Below are 8,402 nucleotides of genomic sequence, written 5' to 3' on the forward strand. Positions count from 1 at the left end.
TTTATTATTTTTGGTGCAGTTGGAACTCTTGTCTTAAGTTCTTTTTCTGATACATTATTAGTGTATAAAAATGCAACAGATTTCTGTATATTAATTTTGTATTTTGTGACTTTGCTTAGTTCATTTATCAGTTCTGATTTTTTTTTGGTGGAATCTTAGGGTTTTCTTTGTATAGTATAATGTCATCTGCAAATAGTGAAGGTTTTGCTTTTCCTTACCAATGATATGCCTTTTATTTCTTTTTCTTATCTGATTGCTGTGTCTAGGAATTCCAGTACTGTGTTGAATAAAAGTGGCTAGAGTGGGCATATTTGTCTTTTTTCTGATCTTAGAGGAAAATCTCTGTTTTTCACCATTGAGGATGATGTTCATCATGGGTTTTTCATATATGGCCTTTATTATGTTATGTTCCTGCTCTTAACCTGCTTTATTAGGGGTTTTTATCATCAATGGATGTTGTACTCTGTCAAATGTTTTTTCTGCTTCTATTGAGATGATCATGTGATTTTTATCCTTTCTCTTTTTAGTATGATGTATCACATTGATTGTTTTGTGAATACTGCACCACACTTGCATCCCAGGAATAAATCCCACTTGATCATGGTGAATGATTTTTTTAAATGTATTGTTGGATTTGGTTTGCTAATATATATTTTTTTAAGACAGGGAATACTTTATTCAAACCCATCAGAGAAATGGACAGCTTGGGTCTGTAACAAAGCATTGTGTTTTTAAGCATAGGTCAGTAAATGTATATGAGAGTATACACTGCTACATACAAATTAACTGATCAAAGCACAACTTTTCAATGTTCAAAACAGAATAAGCTTCCCCGTAAAAGCAGCACCTTTGTGACATTTTTAACTTTAGTATTCCTCTCCTTCTTCTTCACTTTCTCCTTCAACAAAATCCACACCAATTTCCTCATAATCCTTCTCAAGAGCAGCCATGTCCTCACGGGCCTCAGAAAATTCTTTGTCCTCCATGCCTTCACTTGCATACCAGTGACCAAAGGCAGACTTGGCATACATCAAGTCAAATTTGTGGTCCAGGTGAGCCTAGGCCTCAGCGATGGTTGTGGTGTTGCTCAGCATTAACATAGCTCTCTGTACTTTGGCTAGGTCTCCCTCTCCACAGTGGGAGGCTGGTAATTAATGCCAACATTGAAGTCAGTGGGGCACCAGTCCACAAACTAGATGGTACACTTGGTCTTGATCAGATCAATGGCAGCATTGACATCTTTGGGAAACACATCACCATGGTACAACAGGCAGTAAGCCATGCATTTACCATGGTAAGGGTCATATTTCACCCTCTGGTTGGCTGGCTCAAAGCACACATTGGTGATCTCTGCTACAGAAAGCTATTCATGGTAGGCTTTCTCAACAGATATGATAGAGCCATATATGGCCAGAGGGAAGTGGATTTGGGGATAGGGCACCAGGTTGGCCTGGAATTCTGTCAGATCAACATTCAGGGCTCCATAAAATCTGAGGGAAGCAGTGATGGAGAACACAATTTGACATATCAACCTATTTAGGTTAGTGTAGGTTGGGCATTCAATGTCAAGGTTTCCATGACAGATGTCATATATGGCCATGTTTTCTACCACGAAGGCAGAGTCAGAGTGCTCCAGGGTGGTGTGAGTGGTGAGGATGGAGTTGTAGGGCTGAACTACAGCTGTAGAAACCTGGGGGGTTGGGTAAATGGAGAATTCCAGCTTGGACTTCTTGCTGTAATTGACAGAGATGTTCCATCAGCAGGGAAGTAAAACCAGAACCAGTTCTCCCTCCAAAGTTGTGGAAAACCAAGAAGTTGTGAAGACCTCTGCACTGGTTGGCCAGTTACTAAATTCAGTCTAAGACAAAGTCAATGATCTCCTTGCCAATGGTGCAGTGCCATTGGGCATAATTATTGGCAGCATCTTCCTTGCCTGTGATGAGCTGCTCAGATTGGAAAACCTGGCGGTAGTTGCCAGTGTGAACTTCATCAATGACTGTGGGCCCAGGTCTACAAACACTGCCCTGGGCACGTGCTTGCCAGCAACCGCATCACTGAAGAAAGTGTTGAAGGAGTCATCTCCTCCCCCAATGGTCTTGTCACTTGACATCTGGCTATTGGGCTGGATGCCATGTTCCAGGCAATGGAGCTCCCAGAAGGCATTGCCAGTCTGGAGAACAGCCTAGCCAACATGGATGGTGATGCATTCACACATGGTTGCTGCTTTGCAACTGCCAAGCAGATGGTGGGGAGGAAGGGGAGAGGTTGTTATTTCTTACAGCTTGACTCTTAGGTGGTTAATGTAAGAGAATGTGCCTTGATTTGCTGATATTTTGTTGAGGATTTTTGCATCTATTTTCATCAGAGATATCAACTGGTAGTTTTTTTGTAGTGTCTTTATCTGATTTTCATATTAAGGTAATGTTGGTTTCATAGATTGAATTTGGGTTTTCCTTCTATTTTTTGGAATAGTTTGAGAAGAATAAGTTTCAACTCTTCTTTAAATGTTTGGTAGAATTCACTTCCGAAGTCATCTGGTCCTAGACTTTTGTTTATTGGGAGTTTTTTTTTTTTATTACAGATACATTTTCATTGCTAGGATGAGGAAAAAATGGTGGAGGAGTAGGGGACCCTATTTTAACTGGTCCCCTGAATTGAGCTGGATATCTACCAGACCATTCTGAACACCCACGAAATCAGCCTGAGATGTAAGAAGATATGCCTGGATTTCTACACACAGAATATCGCAGGCAGTTGGTTTCAAGGTATAAAGTGGGGAGCCATGATTCTGCAGACAGATATCAGAAGATAAAAGGAAGGGGGAGGGAACCTTCAGGATCCTGCACTGCCGGTGTGCAAAAGCCTCCCACACTGGGGATGGGGCACAGACTAGCAGACCGGTAGCAGTGCAGAAAGGACTTTAGGGCAGCTCCCCAAACTGAAACCTGGAGCAGCAGGGCCGCTCATGTGAACTGGAGGCAGCTGGTGGTTTTAGAAGCACAAAGGGAAGAGACATACCCCAACCTGGAGGTGAGGACTGGGAGTGCTGCCAAGAGGTGCACAACCCAGGACCCTACCGTTTTTAGCAGCATGAACAGAAATGGAGACAGTGTGGCCTGGAAAGCTCACTGAAGAACAGACTGTGATCTCTCTGTTCTGAGACAGAAGGTTGGAAACAGTCTCTTCTGCTCTGACACTCAGAAGAGACATGGAAAGCCACCCAGGAAAGCCGCCAGAGAACAAAAGCCCCCAAAACCTAATTTTCACTGAGCCCATCCCGCCCGACAAGGGGCAGGGCAACTCTGCCCAAACAGGGTTGCCTGAGTAATGGCGTGGCAGGCCACTCCCCCAGAAGACAGGCTGGGAGAACAAAAGGCCGACAACCCTAAGGTCCCTATAAAACAGGTGTGTCTTGCTTGGGTTGTGGTCAATAATTTGGACTCTGTACATTCCCTCAACAGAATGACTAGGGGGGAGAACCCCCAAAATAGGAAAAACTCAGAGACTGTGACTTATGTCACAGATTTACAAATTGATACAGATATAACCAAGATGTCCAAGATGGAATTCAGGGTAGCAATTGTGAAGACGATAGCTAGAAAGGAGAAACTGATTATTGGCAACATAGTGTCTCTAAGGGCAGAAATGAAAGCTGAACTGGCAGAACATAAAAATGCTATCAATGACATCCGATCTAATCTAGATAATCTAACAGCTAGGGTAAATGAGACAGAAGAACGAATTAGTGATCTAGAAGACAAATTGATAGAAAAGAAAGAGAAAGAGGAGGCCTGGGAGAAACAGCTTAAAATCCATGAAAAGTGAAGTAGAGAAATAAGTGACACCATGAAACGTTCCAATGTCCGAATTATTGGGATCCCTGAGGGGGTAGAGAGAGAGAGAGGACTAGAAGATATATTTGAGCAAATCATAGCTGAGAACTTCCCTAATCTGGGTAATGAAACAAACTTTCACGTCCTAGAGGCAGAGAGGACCCCTCCCAAGATCAAGGAGAATAGACCAATGCCCCAGCATGTAATAGTAAAACTCACAGATCTTATAACCAAGGAAACCATCTTAAGGGCAGTTAGGGGGAAGAGATTCCTTACATACAGAGGGAAGAACATCAGAATAACGTCAGACCTATCCACAAGCCAGAAAAGGCTGACAAGACATATGCAGGGTACTAAATGAGAAGAACATGCAGCCCAGAATATGTTATCTGGCAAGGCTGTCATTTAGAATGGACGGAGAGATGCAGAGCTTCCAAGACTGGCAGAAACTGAAAGACTATGTGACTACTAAGCTGGCCCTGCAAGAAATATTAAGGGGGGGGTTCTATAAAAGGAGAAAGACCCCAAGAGTGATATACAACAGATATTTACAGGGACAATCTATAAAAACAAGGTCCTCACAAGCAACATGATGATAATAAATTCATATCTTTCAATAATCACTCTCAACGTGAATGGCCTAAATGCGCCTATAAAATGGCATAGGGTTGCAGATTGGATAAAAAGACAGGACCCATTGATATGCTGTCTACAAGAGACTCATTTTGAACCTAAAGATACATCCAGACTGAAAGTGAAGGGATGGAGATCTATCTTCCATGCCAATGGACCTCAAAAGAAAGCTGGGGTAGCAATGCTTATATCAGACAAATTAGATTTTAAACTAAAGACTGTAGTTAGATAATCACTATGCTGTTTACAAGAGACTGATTCTGAACCTAAAGACACATCCAGACTGAAAGTGAAGGGATGGAGATCCAACTTCCATGCCAATGGACCTCAAAAGAAAGCTGGGGTAGCAATTCTTATATCAGACAAATTAGATTTTAAAACTAAAGATTGTAGTTAGAAACACAGAAGGACACTATATCATTCTTAAAGGGTCTATCCAACAAGATCTAACAATTGTAAATATCTATGCCCCCAACATGAGAGCAGCCATCTACATAAGCCAACTGTTAGCCAAAGTAGTCATAATTGATAACAATACATTAATTGTAGGAGACCTCAATACTCCATTCTCAGCAATAGACAATCAAAGCAGAAAATCAACAAGGAAACAAGAGCTTTGAATGACATCCTGGACCAGATATATACAGAACATTCCACCCTAAAACAACAGAATACTCATTCTTCTTGAGTGCACATGGAACTTTCTCCAGACTAGACCACATACTGGGTCACAAATCAGGTCTCAATTGATACCAAAAGATTGAGATTATTCCTTCCATATTCTCAGAACATAATACTTTAAAACTGGAACTCAATCACAAGAAAAAATTTGGCAGAAATTCAAACACCTGGAAGCTAAAAACCACTCAAGAATGTTTAGGTCAACCAGGAAATCAAAGAAGAACTTAAACAATTCATGGAAGCCAATGAGAATGAAAACACATCAGTCCAAAACCTATGGGATACTGCAAAGGCAGTCCTAAGGGGGAAATACATAGCCATCCAAGCCTAACTAAAAAAAAAATAGAAAAATCCTGAATTCACCAACTAACTTTACACCTTAAAGAACTGGAGAAAAAGCAACAAATGATGCCTAAGCCACGCATTAGAAGAGCAATAATTAAGATTGGAGCAGAGATCAATGAATTAGAAACCAGAAACACAGTAGATCAGCTCCATGAAACTGGAAGCTGGTTCTTTGAAGGAATTCATAAGATCGATAAACCACTGGCCAGACTTACCCAAAAGAAAAGAGAAGACCCAAATTAATAAAATTATGAATGAAAGGGCTGAGATCATGACTAACACCAAGGAAATAGAAACAATTATTAGAAATCATTATCAATAACTCTATGCCAATAAATTAAGCAACCTGGAAGAAATGGATGCCTTCCTGGAAACCTAAAAACTGCCAAGACTGAAAAAGGAAGAAATTGACAACTTGAATAGGCCAATAATCAGTAACAAGACTGAAGTAGTGATCAAAAACCTCCAAAAAACAAGAGTCCAGGGCCTGATGGATTCCCAGGGGAATTCTACCAAACATTCAAAGAAGAAATAATACCTATTCTCCTGAAGATATTTCAAAAAATAGAAACAGAAGGAAAGTTTCCAGACTCATTCTATGAGGCCAGCATTACCTTGATCCCCAAACCAGGCAAAGACCCCATCAAAAAGGAGAATTTCAGACCGATATCCCTGATGAATATGGGTGCCAAAATTCTTAACAAGATCCTAGCTAATAGGAGCCAACAGTACATTAAAAGGATTATCCACCACGACCGAGTAGGATTTATTTCTGGGATACAAGGGTGGTTCAACATTCACAAATCAATCAATGTGATAGAACACATTAATAAGGGGAGAGAGAAGAACCATACGGTCCTCTCAGTTGATACAGAAAAAGCATTTGACAAAATACAGCATCCTTTCCTGGTTAAAACTCTTCAGAGTATAGGGATAGAGGGACTATTCCTCAGTTTCATAAAATCCATCTATGAAAAACCCACAGCAATTATTATCCTCAATGGAGAAAAGCTGAGAGCCTTTCTCTTAAGATCAGGTGCATGACAAGGATGCCCACTCTCACCACTATTGTTCAACATAGTACTAGAAATCCTAGCAACAGCAATCAGACAACAAAAAGAAATAAAATGTATTCAAATTGACAAAGAAGAAATCAAACTCTCTGTTCACAGATGACATGATACTTTATGTGGAAAACCCAAGACTCCATCCCCAAATTACTAGAACTCAGTAATGTGGCAGGATACAAAATCAATGCACAGAAATCAGTTGCTTTCTTATACACTAACAATGCAACTGTAGAAAGAGAAATTAGAGAAACGATTCCATTTACAATAGCACCAAAAACCACAAGCTACCTCAGAAGAAACCTAATCAAAGAGGTGAAGGATCTATAGTCTAGGAACTACAGAACACTCATGAAAGAAATTGAAGAAGACACAAAAAGATGGAAAAACATTCCATGCTCTTGGATCAGAAGAATAAATGTTGTTAAAATTTAAGTCTATGCTACCCAGACCAATCTATACCTTCAATGTCATCCCAATCAAAATTCCAATGACATTTTTCAAAGTGCTGGAATAAACAATCCTAAAATTTGTATGGAATAAGAAAAGACCTTAAATCACCAAGGAAATGTTGAAAAATAAAAACAACGTTGGGGGCATCACGTTGCCTGATTTCAAGCTATATAACAAAGCAGTGATCACCAAGACATCCTGGTACTGGCACAAAAACAGACCTATAGACCAATGGAACAGAATAGAGAGCCCAGCTGTGGACCCTCAACTCTATGGTCAAATAGTCTTTGACAAAGCAGGAAAAAATATGCAATGGAAAAAAGACAGTCTCTTCAATAAATGATGCTGGGAAAATTGGACAACCACATGCAGAAGAATGAAACTCAACCATTCTCTAACACCCTACACAAAGATAAACTCAAAATGGATGAAAGACCTCAATGTGAGACAGGATTCCATCAAAATCCTAGAGCAGAACATAGGCAGTAACCTCTTTGACATTGGCCACAGCAACTTCTTCCAAGAGACATCTCCAAAAGCTAGTGAAACAAAAGCAAAAATGAACTTTTGGGACTTCATCAAGATAAAATCTTCTGAACAGCAAAGGAAACAGTCAACAAAACAAAGAGGCAACCCACAGAATGGGAGAAGATATTTGCAAATGACACTACAGATAAAGGGCTGGTATCCAAGATCTATAAAGAACTTCTCAAACTCGATACCCAAAAACCAAATAATCAAGTCAAAAAAATGGGCAGAAGACATGAATAGACACTTTTCCAAAGAAGACATACAAATGGCTAACAGACACATGAAAAAATGTTCATCATCATTAGCCATCAGGGAACTTCAAATGAAAGCCACATTGAGATACCACCTTACAGCAGTTAGAATGGCAAAAATTGACAAGGCAAGAAAGAAAAAATGTTGGAGAGGTTGTGGAGAAAGGGGAACCCTCATACACTCTTGGTGGGAATGCAAGTTGCTACAGCCACTTTGGGAAACAGTGTGGAGGTGCCTCAGAAAATTAAAAATAAAAGTACCCTATGACCCAGCAATTGCCCTCCTGGGTATTTACCCCAAAGACACAGATGGAGTGAAAAGAAGGGCCATATGCACCCTAATGTTCATAGCAGCAATGTCCGCAATAACCAAACTGTGGAAAGAGCCGAGATGCCCTTCAACAGATGAATGGATAAAGAAGATGTGGTCCATATATACAATGGAATATTACTCAGCCATCAGAAAGAATGAATACCCAACTTTTACATCAGCATGGATGGGACTGGAGGAGATTATGCTAATTAAATAAGTGAAACCATATGATAATTGACTTTCTCTGCTTCACTTATTTAATTAGCATAATCTCCTCCAGTCCCATCCATGCTGA

The 8,402-nt window shown here is 40.2% G+C and overlaps 1 pseudogene; it reads right to left on the reverse strand.

The window, feature by feature from the left end:
- Nucleotides 1–662: 662 nt before the first annotated feature.
- On the reverse strand, nt 663–2,215 carry LOC112827814 (tubulin alpha-1A chain-like; annotated as a pseudogene).
- Between the last annotated feature and the right edge of the window lie 6,187 nt (nt 2,216–8,402).

The sequence above is a fragment of the Callorhinus ursinus genome, unplaced genomic scaffold, assembly GCF_003265705.2.
Source record: "Callorhinus ursinus isolate GAN/ISIS: 27379988/994484 unplaced genomic scaffold, GSC_fseal_2.0 scaffold67, whole genome shotgun sequence".
NCBI classification, from domain to species: Eukaryota; Metazoa; Chordata; class Mammalia; order Carnivora; family Otariidae; genus Callorhinus; species Callorhinus ursinus.